We start from the raw sequence: 18,947 nt of genomic DNA, 5'->3' as shown, positions 1-18,947 counted from the left end.
TGTCTCTGCAGGACTAAAGAAATCATATTCTTCCCTTTGACAAACCTTTACTGAAAACATTCTATAGCCAGTCATCTATACGCCCCATTAGGAGACTTCTAAACACCCAATGCTTTGGCCACCTGATGCGAAGAGCTGACTTATTTGAAAAGATCCTGAGGCTGGGAAAGATTGAGGGCAGGAGGAGAAGGAGACGACAGAGGATGAGATGGCTGGATGGCATCACCGACTCAATGGACATGAGTTTGGGTAAACTCTGGGAGTTGGTGATGGACAGGGAGGCCTGGCATGTTGTTCATGGGGTTGCAAGGAGTCTGAACGACTGAGTGACGAACTGACTAACTGACTGACTGACTGGCTGAAACACCCAATGGACAGCTTATGCCCTAGTGGGGAACACTGTGCTCAGTCGCTAAGTCATGTCCAACTCTTCAACAACCCATGGACTGTAGTCCACCAGACTCCTCTGTCCATGGGATTTTCCAGGCAAGAATACTGGAATGGGTTGCCATTTCCTCCTCCAGGGGATCTTCCCCACCCAGGGATCAAACCCAGGTCTCCTGCATTGCAGACGGATGCATTACTATTGAGTCACTGAGGAACACAGTTGTCTCAATAACTCAGACATTGGAATAACTCAATAAGTACACAAGGCAGAAGGAATTGACTGAAAAACACACAAAAACTGGCACATGCTGTGTCAGTAGAAATTCTTCTATATATATATAGAAGAATTTCTGTATATATATTATATATATATAGGTAATGAGAGAAATTTCCCCTAACACCCAAAGACTGGATCACAGTCCTTTTCCCCAAAACAATCTCAGAAGCCTTTTTTTTTTTAATTTACGAAAACTGTTATCCAGGTAATATTAGAACTCTTAAAATCTTCCACAGAGTGTTAACTTTCAGCAGGATATCTTTGATAAGAGAAATGATGTAAAATCTCTCATCAGTCAAATGTAAATAAAGACATCAGAATTTTTCAGACCATTAAATCAGCAATCTTCATCTCTCTGCGCTAAAGAGATACACAAAATATTGTCACAGAAAGTCTCATAAAAACTCATTACAAATGTTCCCAAAGGTTCATAAAATTACCTGATGAAGGCAACAAACTCTTCAAAATTCATCTTCTATAAACTGAGCACCAAAGAGTCAGAAGCATCACTAACATCTTTTTAACTAAGACGCTTACAATGAAAGGTACAGGCAAAGAAAGACAAGCCTTCCCCCAAATTAGCAGGTTTAAATAATTTAATTAGATGAACATCCAGGGATAAAATAGAAATAAAAGGGGGACAACAAACTCCCATATCTGTAAATTAATGGCACTCTCTGTGCTCTTCTGCCACATATTCAATTAATAAGGGGCTCTAGGACAGTAGGGCAATTTTCTTCTCTATTCACAGGATTTCAAGGTGAGAAGCTAATAACTTGCAGTAAGTTGCTTGCTTAAGATTAATGGTATTCAGCAAGAAGCTTTATAATTTAGGACTGTCAACCTCTGGAGAATAAATGGGCAAAGGGACATGATGGACTCGGGCTGCCAATGGCCCTGGGGACCACAAAGCACCAGCTGGAAAACAGAGGTCCACCAGGGTCAAATTTCCAGCCTTGGACTTTCTCTCTGAAATGTGGAGACAGTCTGAAAGGAAATGCAGCCAGCTCCACAGGGATCCATGCTGCAAATCTTCAGGCTTTAAACAAAGCCCCTGTCCATCTGGATGGCTCTTGGCAAACAGGGAGACAAGAATTCAGGAGCTCAGCAGGAGTCACCATGCACTGGGATCCTCTCTTAGGGCACTCAAGGCACAGTTCTTTTTCTGGGGGACAGACTTCAACCCTCCACACCCCTGGAGGTCAAAGGTATTTCTGGTGGCCACCATCCCAGGAAGGCACCATAGATCAACTGCCAAGAATGTGAGTAGGAACCACAGAGGAATCCTTAGAACAAAATCAGGTTTGGTTTTCACTTGTTAGAAACACTTTCCTTCCTCCATGCCTGTGGGAGCCAAGAAGCTTCTACATCGGAGGAAATTAAGCGATCTCAGAATCACAAGGGCAGAGGGACCCAGTGAACAGGTCCTCGTCCAACCACCCCGCAGGATTCTCAGTCCATCACCCACCCCAGGTCAGACAGGATTAAAATTCAGGAGGAGTTACTGGTTTAGTGGTTTTCAAGTGGTGGCAGTACCATCACCAGCTCTCAAGGACATTTAGAAATATTTGAGTCTTCACCATGCAAGGGAACATTGAGTGTGGACATACACCAGAATCTGTGTCAGCAGATACGGAACGATCCTTCCCCAAATGCCATTCAAGTTTCTATTTAAAAAAACTGATTTCCTTCATTCATCTTGGACAGAAAAGAATCATAATATTCAGAGAAGCGGTGCATCCTGCCCTTGCTCACCTCTCTAGTTAAGAGGCAGAAATCCGAGGTTCCTGGCTTCTTCTCTCCACTCTACCATCAGGAAGGTGGAAGCAACAGGAACAGAGGTGATGGGTTATTTACTATTTACTGACTATTTACTGAGCCTTCGCCATAGCCCGGGCCTGGGTTAAGGGCTTTGCATACTTTCATTGAATCTGCACAAGGAGCCTGATAGGAATCTAGGTCTCAGAGAGGGTAACTAACTTGCCAGAAGCCACACAGCCTGAAAGTGGCAGGCTATGGCTCTCACTGACAGGCCTGCTCTGCCCAGAGCTGGGCACCACAGTGTTCACCACACAAAGGAACGATGGACAGAGGCGAAGGATAACACCAGACCACGCCTCCCTCAGCACAAAGTGCCCACCTCCTAAGGCCCTTCGGGAGATGCGTCAAGGACCAGAAGGTCACCATGCGTTCCCTTCCAGAACTTTCAAGCGACCGGAAAACTGACCCAGAGGAGCATCACTGTCTGTGACTAGAACCCCTCCAGGATATCTAGGGGTCAGTCTGCCTCAGAAATGGCCATGACCATGAAGGTGAACCCAGATTATGAGCCCACGAACCTCTGTGTCCTTGGCTGGGAAGCTATGACAACACAGTGGCTCCTCCCTGAGGAGCAATCATCGCTATCTTAATGTCGGGGGTGGTGACAAGACCGGGAACCCCTCCCCGGCCGGCCGTGGTTCAGCCTTTGCTGTATTTCCTAAAGGAGCCTCTGGTCAAGGCGCACAGTGGAAACAGGACAGCAGCAGAAGAACGATGTTTTTCACATCATGATATCCTTCAGGCTGTAAGCCTGCTGCCTCAGTCATTTCTCACATCATGAAAACAAAGGGAAAGGCACAGACATTTGAACCACTTCTTAAGGTCCCGGGGCTGAAACTTTGTCATCAGTAGCTCTTTTATTCCCTCTTAAGCTGCAATTTGACCAGCACATATGACATTCAGTTCCTAATTCCTGCACTGAAGCAGAGGTTGATTAACTGTGAAGCAAAAGAGACCCAAGGGACGCCCCTGGTGGTCCAGTGGTTAAACACGCTGTGCTTCCACTGGAGGGAGCACAGGTTCAATCCCTAGTCTGGGAACTAAGATCCTGCATGCTGTGTGGAACAGACAAAAAGAAATTTGATTTAATTAAAAAAAAGAGGGAGACCCAAGCTTCAGGACCCGTCCCATGGATCCCTCCCAGGGACCCAGCATTGTGTTCACATGCAAATGTTTTTGTCAAAATAACAAAAGTGAAATATTTTAACTTCAGTTGGTTAAGACCACTGTCTCCTTCACTTCAACTTGCCCTCTGTCACACTTATCTCTCTGTCGGGGGACACTGGTGGGTTGGAGGCTTGTTAGGGATGTAGTAAAGGGGAAGCTAGTTGGGGGGTCCATTCAGATGGGGTGTAAAGGGGTGTGCTGTGCTGTGTTTAGTCGTTCAGTTGTGTCTGACTCTTTGCCATCCCATGGGCTGTAGCTCACCAGGCTCCTCTGTCCATGGGGATACTCCAGGCAAGAATACTGGAGTGGATTGCCATGCCTTCTTCCAGGGGATCTTCCCAACTCAGGGATCCAACCCACGTTGCTTGTATTGCAGGCAGATTCTTTACCATTTGAGCCACCAGGGAAGCCCGTAGAGGGGTGTATATACCTTATTTTCCTATATTGTCAATGTTAGTTCATAATTAGCAATGTTTGGGATTCACACAAAGCTTCACGCGCCTCTGAAAGGAGTTACCCCAACGCTCCTGACCCCTACTGTAATGGCAGGCGTGCACCCTCCAGCACTTGCCAGGAGAAGGCACTCTCTCCCCTGCCCCCAGGATCCCTTTCCAGTCACCTCGCCCATGGCCACCCCACCCCCCACTGCCCTCCTCCCACACTGGCCTTGCTGGCTCCACCTCACCTCTGCTCACTTGCCTCCTTTGGCTAAAATGGTCTCAATCACATTTCCTGAGGTCATTTAACTTCCTACTCCTTTGACACAAACTACTGATCTCAATGAAAACCAGCATAAATCTCATTAAAATGCCTGAAAAAACGAGGACACCAATGACAAACTGGTTAACGAGTGTCTTCAATTCAAAGGACATTTAAGATTAGTCACTGCACAGAAAATGTGAAATGCCCCGAAGTCTCACAGCTCCAGTATGAAAGCAGTCTGATGGGAGTTTTCCCAGATTTGACACACCTAAAAATATACATGACAATACCAGTCACAAGGAGTGAAAGTTTTCTACACTAGCAATAATAAAAGTCAAGTTTCCATTCTATTCCAGGGCGGTGGTTCTCCCCCAGTGCTTTTATAAAAGGCAAATGGCTGGGTCCCACTGATACTGATTTAATTAGCCTGGGAGCATCCTCAGCTTTAGGACTGTAATAGTTCCCAGATTATTCTACTGGGCACCCCATGGGCAGGACCACTGCCAAAAAAGAATGAGTCATCTTTCTATTTTTTCCATAGAAAATGATATTACAAAACCATCATCATGTGAAAAGCAGATCAATGAGCTTTCAGCCAAAAACTGTAGGAAAAAAAAAAAAGAGAGATTTGGGAACATGGAACATGTTAGGCAATGAATTAAAATAATAATAACAGTAATAATAACTTTATGTTATTTTCTGGATTTTGTAATGTTTATGGTATGTTATGTAAATGATACAACTTTTAAATCATGTGCTGTGATTTCTTTTCTATTAATAATTTTGTGTTCATAAAGTGAACACAAAAGTTCATTAAACAACCATAATTTTGTGTTCATAAATTTTGTATTCATAAAGAAGACTCCCCAAATGTAGAAGCTTGAGTTCTCCCCTGGGAAAAGAGCAAATTTTGTGTGTGTTTTTCAAAATAGGTAGATTCCATTAGCCAAGGAAGGCAAAGAACTTGGTGGGTAACAAATCCAAGGAGATTAAAGATAGCATCAGCGTTCATCAGCACCAGCCCCACAGAACTTGATAATTCTGTCATATTCGCCTCCATGTTCAGCACAAGCCTGGTACATGGGAGGTATTAGTGAGAAATTTGTCAATTTTTTTTACTTATTCCCTCCTTGACTACAGCTATGAAAAATATAGGGTTTTTTTTTACGATTTTGATGTTTAAAAGTTTTTCATTTAAACTTTTATTTAATCCTATTACACAATCATTAAAAGGAACTATTAGGAAGAGTGTGTATTAATAGCAAGAAGGGCAAAGGACATAAAACTGTACATCCCAAATCACTGAACTCAAGTTAAAAAAAATCTGCACTGAGCAAGCAAAAAGTCTAGAAGAAAAAAAATGACATGTTAATAGCAGCAATACTACAAATAAAATTATGGATTTTTTTTCACCTCTTACTATCAGTTCAGTCGCTCAGTCGAGTCCAACTTTTTGTGACCCCATGGACTGGAGCACACCAGGCCTCCCTGTCCATCGCCAACTCCCGGAGCTTACTCAAACTCATGTCCATTGAGTCGGTGATGCCATCCAACCATCTCATCCTCTGTCGTCCCCTTCTTCTCCTGCCTTCAATCCTTCCCAGCTTCAGGGTCTTTTACCATGAGTCAGTTCTTCCTATCAAGTGCTCAAAGTATTGGAGTTTCAGCTTCAGCATCAGTCCTTCCAATGAATATTCAGGACTGATTTCCTTGAGGATTCACTGATTGAATCTCCTTGCAGTCCAAGGGACTCTCAAGAGTCTTCTCTAACACCATAGTTCAAAAGCATCGATTCTTTGGTGCTCAGCTTTCTTTATAATCCAACTCTCACATTCATACATGACTACTGGAAAAACCATAGCTTTGACTATTTGGACCTTTGTCAGCAAAGTAATGTCTCTGCTTCTTAATATGTCATCTAGATTGGTCATAGCTTTTCTTCCAAGGAGCCAGCGTCTTTTAATTTCATGGCTGCAGTCACCATCTGCAGTGATTTTGGAGCCCCAAAATTATAACATCAGCCACTGTTTCCATTGTTTCCCCATCTATTTGCCATGAAATGATGGGACCAGATGCCATGATCTTAGCTTTCTGCATGTTGAGTTTTAAGCTAACTTTTTCACTCTCCTCTTTCACTTTCATCAAGAGGCTCTTTAGATCTTCTTTGCTTTCTGCCATAAGGGTGGTGTCATCTGCATATCTGAGGTTATTGATATTTCTCCTGGCAATTTTGATTCCAGCTTGTGCTTCATCCAGCCCGGCATTTCACATGATGTACTCTGCATGTAAGTTAAATAAGCAGGGTGACAATACATAGCCTGAACATACTCCTTTTCCTATTTGGAACCAGTCTGTTGTTCCACCTCCAGTTCTAACTGTTGCTTCCTGACCTGCATACAGATTTCTCAGGAGGCAGGTCAGGTGATCTGGTATTCCCATCTCTCTCAGAATTTTCCACAGTTTATTGTGATAGTCAGGAAAGCAGAAATAGATGTTTTTCAGGAATTCTCTTGCTTTTTTGATGATCCAGAAGATGTTGGCAATTTGATCTCTGGTTCCTCTGACTTTTCTAAAACCAGCTTGAACATCTGGATGTTCACAGTTCACATACTGTTGAAGCCTGGCTTGGATAATTTTGAGAATTACTTTGCTAGTGTGTGAGATGAGTGCAATTGTGCGGTAGTTTAAACATTCTTTGGCATTGCCTTTCTTTGGGATTAGAATGAAAACTGACCTTTTCCAGTCCTGTGGCCACTGCTGAGTTTTCCAAATTTGCTGGTATATTTAGTGCAGCACTTACACAACATCATCTTTGAGGATTTGAAATAGCTCAGCTAGAATTCCATCACCTCCACTAGCTTTCTTCGTGGTGATGCTTCCTAAGGCCCACTTGACTTCACATTCCAGGATGTCTGGCTCTCGGTGAGTGATCACACCATCATGATTATCTGGGTCATGAAGATCTTTTTTATATAGTTCTTCTGTATATTGCTACCACCTCTTCTTAACATCTTCTGCTTCTGTTAGGTCTGTACCATTTCTGTCCTTTATTGTGCCCACCTTTGCATGAAATGTTCCCTTGGTACCTCTCATTTTCTTGAAGAGATCTCTAGTCTTTCCCATTCTATTGTTTTCCTCTATTTATTTGCACTGATCACTGAGGAAGGCTTTCTTATCTCTCCTTGCTATTCTTTGGAACTCTGCATTCAAATGGGTATATCTTTCCTTTTTTCCTTTGCCTTTTGCTTCTCTTCTTTTCTCAACTATTTGTAAGGCCTCCTCAGACAACCATTCTGCCTTTTTGCATTTCTCTTCTTGAGCATGGTCTTGATCCCTGCTTCCTGTACAATGTCACGAACCTCCATCCATCGTTCTTCAGGCACTCTTTCTAACAGATCTAATCCCTTGTATCTATTTGTCACTTCCACTGTATAATTGTAAGGGATTTGATTTAGGTTATACCTGAATGGTCTAGTGGTTTTCCCTACTTTCTTCAATTTAAATCTGCATTTGGCAATAAGGAGTTCATGATCTGAGCCACAGTCAGGTCCTGGTCTTGTTTTTGCTGACTGTATAGGGCTTCTCCATCTTTGGCTGCAAAGAATATAATCAATCTGATTTCAGTATTGACCTTCTGGTGATGTCCATGTGTAGAGTCTTCTCGTGTTGTTGGAAGAGGGTGTTTGCTATGACCAGTGCATTCTCTTGGCAAAACTCTATTAGCCTTTGCCCTGTTTCATTCCGTATTCCAAGGCCAAATTTGCCTGTTACCCCAGTCGCACAGAGTCGGACATGACTGAAGCGACTTAGCAGCAGCAGCAGCAGCCAGGTGTTTCTTGACTTCCTACTTTTGCATTCCAGTCCCCTATAATGAAAATGACATCTTTTTTGGGTGTCAGTTCTAAAAGGTCTTGGAGGTCTTCATAGAACCGTTCAACTTCAGCTTCCTCAGCATTACTGGTTGGGGCATAGACTTGGATTACCATGATATTGAATGGTTTGCCTTGGAAACGAACAGAGATCATTCTGTCCTTTTTGAGATTGCATCCAAGTACTGCATTTCTGACTTTTTTGTTGACTATGAGGGCTACTCCATTTCTTCTAAATGATTTTTGACCACAGTAGTAGATATAATGGTCATCTGAGTTAAATTCACTTATTCCAGTCCATTTTAGTTCACTGATACCTAAAACGTTGATATTCACTCTTGCCATCTTCTGTTTGACCACTTCCAATTTAGTCCCCATTTTCCAAAATGTCACGAATGATCATGTACTAGTTTAATGATGACTGAATCAACCAGGACCGCAATATAAAATAAATGACAAAAGCAAACTGCAATAATCTGAAGAGTGTTTGGTTACGAGGGATGATTTAAAATGGAGGGGTTGACAGCTTTACCCTCTGAAACACTGCAGACGCAGGGTGAGCAGAAACACGACTCTCACAGGATTCTTGTGCCAGAAATGACACATCTCACCTCCACTCATATTCCATCAGCCAAAAGCAAGCTACATGACCACACTTCAACAGGATGGGAAGTGTGATTCAACATGCACCCAGAGGGAAGACAAAGGAAATATTCATGAACATCACTAGCGACCATCACAGGGGAAAGATCCAGACAGCCAATTTTCTTTGCATTTTTGCAAATGAGTGAGTCTGACCCAAAGCTCCAAGCAACACGAGGTCAAAAGGGCATGCTGGCTGAACAAATGAAATCATTGCCCCAAGAGGAAGTACTCTGTTTCCAACACTTCAACACAGAAACAGTACGGTGGGTGAAACCATGTGGGATCTTAATCAAATCCTCAAAAGGAAAGACAGAGGAAAAACCACCATGCCTTGAAAACTAAGTATGACCATCCAATTTCAAGAAGTCAGTTCTTCATTGACACTCTTTTTATTCAAGATTTGATGTAAGATGAATGGATAAAAATGATGTGATTGATATCTATCTATCTATATACACACACACAGAATGGAATCCTTGTTGTTTAGTCCTTAAGTTATGTCTGACTCCTCTGCAACCCCATGGACTATAGCCTGCCAGGCTCCTCTGTCCATTGGATTTCCCAGGTGAGACTACTGGAGTGGATTGCCACTGCCTTCTCCAGGGGATATTTCCAACCCAGGAATCCAACCCTCGTCTCCTGCATTGGCAGGCAGATTCTTTACTGCTGAGCTACCGTCGAAGCCCAGTGGAATACTACTCAGTCATAAAAAAGAATGAAATTTTGCCATTTGTAGCAACATGGGTATACTTGGAAAGCATTATGCTAAAAGTGAAATGAGTCAAACAGAGAAAGACAAAAACTATATGACATCACTTATATGTGGAATCTACAAAATACAACAAATTAGTAAATATAACAAAAAAGAAGAAGATTCACAGATATAGATAATGAACTAGTGGTTTCCAGTAGGGAGAGGGAAGGAGTGGGGCAAGACAGGTGTGGGGAAGTGGGAGGTACAAACTATTGGGTGTAAAGTGACAGTCAAAGTGTTACCCACTCAGTCATCTATGACTCTTTGTGACCCCATGGGCTGTAGCCCACCAGGCTCCTCTGTCCAGGGATTCTCCAGGCAAGAATACTGGAGTGGGCTGCCATTTCCTTCTCCAGGGGATCTTCCTGACCCAGGGATCAAACCTTGGAGTCTCCCACACTGCAGGCAGATTCTTTACCATTTGAGCCACCAGGGAAGCCCCAGTTGGGTATAAAATAGGCTCAAAGATGTGTTGTACAGCACTAGGAATATAGCCCATATGTTGTAATAACTGTAAATGGAAAGTGACCATTTAAAATTAAGTATTTTTTTTTAAAGATTTGATGTCCAAAGGGAAAGCCTGTTTGTTCTGGAGAGAAGATACCACACAGGATTCTGCCTGGGAGGGGTCAGATGCAAGAAGCCCACCCCACAGGGCTCTGGAGGCTCAAGCTGGGCTCCTTCTTTCCTGGCAAGCAGTGAACTCCAGGATATTGCTCAAAGACAGAATCGATACTGAAAACATTTCCAAGTTGGTCTGGAACAAAATTTCCACAGAAGGTATCTGAAATAGAATAGCTCACCAAAGGATCTATATTAACGGGTAGGTGGATTTCTGTAACTGCACCCAGGATAACCTCAAAGCTGCAACTGGAAGAGACACCCCCTAGAGAGCCAAATAGAAGCCCACAAAAATAGCAAGCCAGGGGGCTCCTAATAACATCCCCAGCCCCTGCAAAGAATCACAGAGCTGTAAGCAGGCAGACTGCAGGAAGCAGAGATTACAGACAACACAAAGACAGGACAGTCTCGGCGCGGCACGGTGGAGCTTTGATGCCTCCAGCCCTGGCTGGCAATTTCCTTCTGAAATAGCACAGAGCCTTTTAAAATTATATGTTGCTTCTCCCCAGCCTCAAAGAACTTCTGAATGTAATGATTACAAGGAAGTTGCTACATGAAAAGAGCCGCTGCACGGAGAATTTATCCTCTTTCTTCTCACTGTTCCCACTCAAGTCATCATCTTTGTGCAACACATCCGTCATTCCTCACTGGAAGAGGAAATAACTCCAGCAGAGGCAAAGCGCTTGAAGGCGTCATTGACTGTGTTAGTTACATACTGCTGTGTAACAAGTCACCCCCAAAACCTAGAAACCTAAATGTTAATGGTCACTTCTTATTTCTCATGGTTTCTGTGGGGTGGGAACTGGGGAAAAGCTCAGCTGAGCAGTTCCCGTATGGGGTCTCAGAAGTGATTACTATCAAGTCTCGGCGGGGATGGTATCCTTGAGACCAGGTTCAAGGATCCATTTTTTATTCCAGTGGTGGCGGTGTGCTTTATTTATTTATTTTTAATTTTGGCTGTATCTCGAAGCATGCAAGGTCTTAGTTCCCTGACCAAGGATCAAACCCATGCCCTCTACAGGGGAAATGCAGTCTTAACCACTGGACCACCGGGAAGTCCCAGAGGATCCATTTTTAAAGTGGCTCACTCACCTAGCTAGCTGAATCAGTGCTGGCTCTTGGGCAGGGATCTCAGCTCCTGTCCACATGGGTCCCTCAAGACATGGCAGCTAGCTCCTGCAGAGCAAGGGATCCTAGAGACCAGGACAGAGACCAAGCCTCAGAAGTCACAAATCGTCAGATCTGCCAGGAAGGACCAGCCCTGATCCAGTGAAGGAGAGGACTATACAGGAACATGAAGACCAGGAGAAATCCTGGAATGTGGTTCCCAGGGAGTCTAAGACACTGACCATTAGGTGCCATGGGGTGGAGCAGATGACCTGATGCCCCCCGCCACCTTCCAATCTGGCCGGAATTTCTGAGGATTGAGTGCCTCCCAGGAGCAGCCCCCCTCAGTGACTGATAGACCTCAGTGTACACAGAGACCAGATCCCTCAGGCTTAGAGTGGGAACCCAAAGTGAATTACACTCCAGTTGCACCATGGCAGCTGGCTTAACAAAAACACCCTTTCTCACTTCCCCACTCCCCAGATGGTGTTTCCTGGGTTCATCTCATACATAAACCATATGCACTGAGATTACTAACTCAGGTTCTGCTTCTGGGAGCCAACCGAAGGCCAGGAGGGCACTGACAAGCTTCCTGTATTCATGGAGCTTTCATTGAGTTGGGAGGCAAAACATGTGCCTATAAATCAGACTTCATGGCCTCAAGAACAAGCTATAAGCTAATAATTAGGTTCTTAAAGAAAACACTACGTTTGGCAAAACCTCAGTTGGCAAGATCACAAGAAAAACAGAGGAGTGGTGGGAAAACAATGAAAGTGGCGTTCTGTGTATTTTTAAACTACGGTAAACAGGGACTTCCCTGGTGGTCCAGTGGCTAAGACTGCACTCCCAACGCAGGTTCAATCCCTGGTCAGGGATTTCACATGCCACAATTCAGACCCACTGCAGCCAAATAAATAAATTTTAAAGTAAATAAACTACAGTAAATAAAGCTTCCGGAAGGCATCTACAAAAGCAGACAAAATGTGTTCAGGTTGACTATTTGCTCCAAGAAATGGCCCTGCTCCTAAATGATCTTCCTCACTTGCCCCACAATCATGGCTCTGGTGCTGGGACCTGCTGATAAGTTTTTTAATAGACTGGACTCAAGAGATGATCTCACATGAAATAGTGTTCATCCACACTATGAAGGAGTTCTCTCTACAACTTGCTTTTCATGGATCGTGCTTGCTTTTCCTTGGATCACATTAAGAAAAAAAGGAAAGAAACCTCAATGCTGTGTTCAAGGTTATCTGTAACAAAACACGCATTGATCCTCTTTCTCTCCCAATGTCCCTTGCCCCTGAACTGAGCCATATAACTGCTTGGAGGTTGATGGCTGTCTTTGGGAGAAGATTCTAGAAGAGAAAAATTGCAGAGGTATGTTGGCTGCAGTTCGGGGAATAATAATAAGCTGGGGGAAGAAACAGTAGGAGGCATTCAGTATACTACTTGAGATGTGTTAGCAAAATAGGACGACGGTGAAAGACACAGGTTCGTAAACCCAAGAGTTCTGGATAAGAACTTACCCAGCCCTTGATCTTGGGCACGTTACTTTACCTTCCTAGGCTTGGCTCCCATTTGTGAAATGGGGATAGTAAGAATAATCAGGTTATCAGGAATATTAAAAGATTTTTTACCCTAAGTGCTTAGATTAGTACCTCATATTGGATTAGCCAAAAAGTTCATTCGAATTCTTCTGTTACATCATATGAAAAAATCTGAACAAACTTTTTGGCCAGCCCAATGCATAACAAATGGTACAGAAATACAGGCTATGTCTTTTTTTTTAAACCTGGTACAGGGTAGAACCTTAGTAAACTTGTTTGATTTAGAATGAAAGAAAATAATGATTTGTATGGGGAATAGCATTCAAATTAGCTGGCTAGAGCAAAAGAGCCATTTTGCTCAACTACCCTGGAGATTTTTTGTAAAACAGGTACCATTCCAATCATATTGGAATATACATATCCTGATACAAATCCACATTGTTGTTGTTGTTTAGTCACTAAGTCGTGTCCAACTCTTTGCAACTTCATGCACTATAGCCTGCCAGGCTCCTCTGTCCATGGAATTCTCCAGGCAAGAATACTGGAGTGGCTTGCCATTTCCTTCATCAGGGGATCTTCCCTACACAGGGATCGAACCCATGTCTCCTGCATTGGCAGGCAGATTCTTTACCAATTAGGCACCAGTGAAAAAGTGAAAGTCACTCAGTCGTGTCCAGCTCTTTGCAACCCCATGGACATATAGTGGGGTTCTAAAGGCAGAATATTGGAGTAGGTAGCCTTTCCCTTCCCCAGGGGATCTTCCCAACCAAGGGATCAAACCCAAGTCTCCCGCATTGCAGGCATATTTTTTACCAGCTGAGCCACCAGGGAAGCCCCCAAATCCATACAGTTTTCAGCCAAAAAGCTGTGACTAGCTCTAGAATTCAGTGTTTGACTGTCTTCCACCACATTACTTAGCCTCTCGTTCTTCACTGGCTGAGTGCCCATGCTGCCCCAAATGGAGGTTCTGAAAGGGTGTTAGATCACATTTCGCTTTATCATAAGGACACACCGGCCAAGTCTCAAATCCCAGCAGAAAAAATCTCGTTCTACAACCTTTTTCAGGCTGCAAGTAATAACAAGGCAATTGTAAGAAGTAATATAATTAATTTAGTGGGTTGGAACTGCCATTTTTAAATAAGCAGAATGAAAAATTCAGTGCAATGCACATGTAAGAAAAAAACAATTGAAACACACACACACACACACCACTCTGCCATGTAAATATATTTCTTACTGTGAGTCATGTTAAAAAGTTCAAAAGATGGACTATAGCTCCTTTATGGTTTCTTTCATTATATCTATTCCTTTATTCAGCATCTATCCAGCCAGAACCCCTCAACCACATTCTCTGAGACCACGTTTGTCTTATTTATTGTTCATAAACAATAACACAAGCCCAGTGCCTGGCACACAGCACATATTCAATATGTTGATGAGATTTACGTTAGTCTACAAGTCCCACAAACCCCGAGTCCACTCATTTTTCAGCAAGTGTATTTATTTTGCCTCCCAAGTATCATGTGTGCATTTCTCCTTTCCTATTTCCTTCCACTGTCTTGAACTAAGGGACTGAGGTAGGCTGCTGGCATTGACTAGTTGCCCTGCCAACTATGGTCAGTGGCCAGTGCTTACATATGTGGCCCAAACTTTCTCAGGAGAACATGTTCCTCTTCTTACAAATATGGACCCTGAGACCCAGAGTAGTGACTTAACCTGCTCAAGGTCACAGAGTTACCACATGTCACTATAACCTGACACGCCTGCCCTGCAAAGGCTGTGGATACTCAGTACAGAGGAACTTGTCTACATTCTCCTCCAGATGGAGACTGGGGTCCCAGGGGACCTCTGACGCATTTACCCGATACAGTGAGCTCACAGGGAACTGAGTGTGGTGGCCCTCTCCCACGGTTCTCAACTCCTGGCAACAACACCAGAGTCACCTATATGGGTCCAGCTGAGATAAAACTCCTTCCCAGGAGACCTCTGCTTCTCCAGCAAGTCTGTAAAACAAGAGGGGCTGTCTCGGCAATCTGGTCACAATAAATAAGACTGGAGTCACACAACCACACACTTTTTCTCACACTGAGATAAAAATTCTTCTGGTATTAAAAAGATCAATCATAGCTTGCGCTTCAAAATATCTATAAATGTCTCTTTAAAATACTTCACCCATGTGTTTTTGTTCTATAAACACTATTAAAAATTAAGGAAAGATGGAGCAATTACCTTCTGAGGTTTCATTCTGCCTTTGCCTCTCCCCTTTCTGGGGCCCTAAGTGAGTCACTTTTTTCTCAGTTTGTCCGTTTCTTGGGCCACAGTATGGACAAATAACCAACACCTAAGAAACATGCATGTATTCCTTAAAAAATATTTGAGTCACCTACTAAGTGCTAGACTGTGTGAGACTTAAGTTCACATGCATTTAATCAGAGAAGGTTTTGAAAAGAAGCCAAACTCTCTCGGGGACTGTTTTTTAATTAAATGAATGACTGGATGAATGAGTGGATGGAAGAATAAGCACCATTCTAAAGTCCTACCAAATAAAAGAATCTGTCAATAGAAACACAGCTTTTAAAGAAAGACGCACAAGCTCAATGGCCAAAACATTCCAGGTGTGGCACTGGGTATGAAGTCCGCTTCAGAATAATGTCCACTCTCCTGAGATGAGAAACTTCCATTTAATATCATTTGCTTCAAGTATGGAATATTAACCACAGCCATCCTCTCGTGTACTCATTCATCCATCCATTCACCATCGATTCAACAATCCATCCATTCATCCACCCAGTTACCCATCCATTCACCCATTTCTCCATCCATCAACCTACCTACCCAATCATCCATCTACCCATCCTTCTATCTAGTCCTTCAGCCAATCAACCATCCATCCCTTTATCCAGCCCTCCCTTCCTTCTTCCCTCCCTCCATTCACCCAACCACTGATCCAGTCCATTCACTCATCCCTCCATCCATCCATCCACTCATCCATCCATCCACTCATCCAATCCATCCATCCATCCCTCCATGCACCCATCCCTCTTCCTCTTCCTCTTTCCATCCATGTATCCATTTACACAGCATGCATTAAGCACCAATTTCACAATTACTTCAGGAGCTGTCTCCCCTCAGAATACTCCCTAATCCTGGCTGAATTGTAATTACCATTTTGTTTATTCCCCTATGATGGTTTTAACACATGACTCATGTCTTTCCCTGGGAAATGTGACCACAGCTCTACCATTTAAGAGAATTAAGTTTGAGTAATTATAATAGAAATAACAATGATGTTATCATTTGTTGAGAATTTACTATGTCTAGATTATTTGACAAAAACTCATGATGGCTCCCAGAGATACCAGAATCACCCCCAGCTTAAACTCCATGGACACACTGCTACAGAAACAAGGCCAGAATGGCAGGTGCAGGCCTGCCCAGACCCTGCCCCTGTTTGCAGGAGAGGGGAGGGGTCTGGGGAGGGATGCCTGAGCCTCATTCAGTCCCATTCTCCTCCTGCCCCTGGAATAAGACTACCCCATCTGTCTTTCATTTTCATTTTCCCTTGAAAAGCCTCTGAACATCTCCCAAAGTTTAAATCTCTAACCCCTAAAGTAAAAACTAAATGGGGGAAACTGGAAAATGACAAAATCAGTTCCAAGTAGGTGAGCTGCACCTAGACTCACTGGAGTTTTAGGGGCTTTTTCTCCCCAGGAATAACCAAAAACTTTATTTGCCTCCACTCTGAACTCAGTGATGCCCGGCTGCCCCCCAGCCTGGGAAACAGCCTCTACTTGACAAATCTGTTCCTGCTGCCAAGTCCTGGATGCTTCCACAGGGCTCTCCTGTTTTGAGGTCTCCTGCACCCCAGGATGTCATTTAGTCATAAGTCATGTCCAACTCTTTGTGACCCGATGGACTGTAGCCCACCAGGCTCCTCTGCCCATGGGATTCTCTAGGCAAGAATACTAGAGTGGGTTGCCATTTCCTTCTCCAGGAGATCTTCCCCACCCAGGGATCCAACCTGTGTCTCCTGCACTGCAGGCAGATTCTTTACCGCCGAGTCACTAGGTACAAAGTGCTGACTCATTAGAAAAGACCCTGACGCTGGGAAAGACTGAAGGCAAACGGAGAAGAGGGCGGCAGAGGATGAGGTGGTTAGAGGGCATCGTCAACTCAGTGGACATGAACTTGAGCAAACTCTGGGAGATAGTGAAGGACAGAGGAGCCTGGCAGGCTACAATCAATAGGGTCGCAAAGCATCGGGTACAATTTAGCGACTGACACAAGCAGCCCCAGTAGACTGAACCAGGTGGCCACCCTCTCTCCGGGGCTGTGGTCTGTGCCAGGAGGGGTTGCTGACCATCCTGAAGTTTCGTTCTGTGTCCAGCTGTCCTGCTGCACCGTGAGCCCCTAGCTTCAGCTCTGCCTCCCAGCTCTGAGTGCAGCACACGGCAGGGCCATGAGGATGGAGGATGCATCTGAGGCTGAGAGTCCCTGGGCACCTCAATGAGCGTATGTAGAAGAACCACCCAATCATAACTTTTCCTGTGAAACCTTTGGAAAAGCTCGCCTTGGCCCTCAGTCAAGCAGATGGTCAAGCCGGACAATGAAAGCAAACGTTAACCCAGTCCCCCCCAGGTGTCTTGACACTGTAATCCCCACCAAAATCTTAGTTATCTCCACTTCACAGATGAAGAAACAGAGGCACAGAGAGTTATGTAACTTGCCCAAGATCACACAGAATATGGAAGAGTCAGGACCTGACCCAGTCTGGCTCCAAAGCCTGTTGTCTCTTCTTCCATACACCACCATGGACTGCAGCAGAGAAGGATAAAGAAGAAGAGTCCGTTTTGTGCTCTCTTACCAGAAACTAGTGGGAAATTCTCCAAGCAAGGGCTTCCCTGATTCCATTTACCCCCTAACGCTCTGTACACCAAGTTCAGTTCAACCATTCAGTTGTGTCCGACCCTTTGTGACCCCATGAACTGCAGCACGCCAGGCCTCCCTATCCATCACCAACTCCTGGAGTTTACTCAAACTCATGTTCATTAGTCGGTGATGCCAACCAACCATCTCATCCTCTGTCGTCCCCTTCTCCTCCTGCTTTCAATCTTTCCCAGCATCAGGGTCTTTTCCAATGAGTCAGTTCTTTGCATCAGGTGGCTAAAGTATTGGAGTTTCAGCTTCAGCATCAGTCCTTCCAACGAATATTCAGGACTGATCCCCTTTAGGATGGACTTGTTGGATCTCCTTGCAGTCCAAGGGACTCTCAAGAGTCTTCTCCAACAAGAATCAGAGGAGCTAACAGTTCCTTTGTCCCAGGCACTGTGGTGATTGCCTCAAATGCATGAGTTCCTTGCTCCTCACAATGGCCTCATGAAGCCAAAGCCATCATTTCCCCATTTTACAGATGGGAACACTGAAGCCCCCAAAAAGTGACGCCACGTGCCCAAGCTACGGAGCAGAGTGGATTCCTAGCTACACCCTCATTCCCAGCTCTTCCCCTCACTTATTTGTCATCTTTTTGGGTAGCTGTGCACGGGTTCTCCTGGCAAAGTGTGGGGTTTTAATGCAGAAAGAACCAATTAGAAATCAAAGTATATTATTAGAATTATGCACTAAAGAGGTGAAATTTTCATTCCTCGCTGAACTGCCACGCAGGCAAGAAAAGTCCATGAGTGACGCTGAGCTTCATCCGTGGCCGGGCCAGGGATGTGGTAGAGATGGGTCACTCCTAAAGCAAGGAGGCACCCAGCCGCAGCCTCGCATCTGACTACTTGCTGCCACCTTGTGACGAACTGATGCAATCGCAGGAGGGGAACACGGCGCCCATCCGCGGGGGCGAGGACAGCTGGGGTCCCCAACAGTGATTCTCAGGGAGAATCCCTTAGGCTTGCCCTCTGAGAGATTCAGAAGCCCAGGGGGATGGGACGTGGCGCCAGCCCCCAGGGAAGTAGATCCCAGTCCTGAGTGAACAAGTTGGTGGCCAGTGGGGTGTGGGCCAGGAAGACAAGAGGGTGACAGCTCCAAGGCAGCCCTCTCCTCTTCTG

At 44.5% G+C, this 18,947-nt stretch overlaps 1 protein-coding gene across 3 annotated transcripts in view; it reads right to left on the bottom strand.

Moving 5' to 3' along the window:
* The window catches only part of CACNA2D3 (calcium voltage-gated channel auxiliary subunit alpha2delta 3), a 903,947-nt gene that overhangs the window by 855,660 nt on the left and 29,340 nt on the right, over positions 1–18,947 (bottom strand). The gene's annotated exons all lie outside the window — the stretch shown is intronic.

This window comes from Bos indicus x Bos taurus, chromosome 22, assembly GCF_003369695.1.
Source record: "Bos indicus x Bos taurus breed Angus x Brahman F1 hybrid chromosome 22, Bos_hybrid_MaternalHap_v2.0, whole genome shotgun sequence".
Classification (NCBI taxonomy): Eukaryota; Metazoa; Chordata; class Mammalia; order Artiodactyla; family Bovidae; genus Bos; species Bos indicus x Bos taurus.
This window is presented reverse-complemented; position numbering and strand designations above follow the sequence as displayed.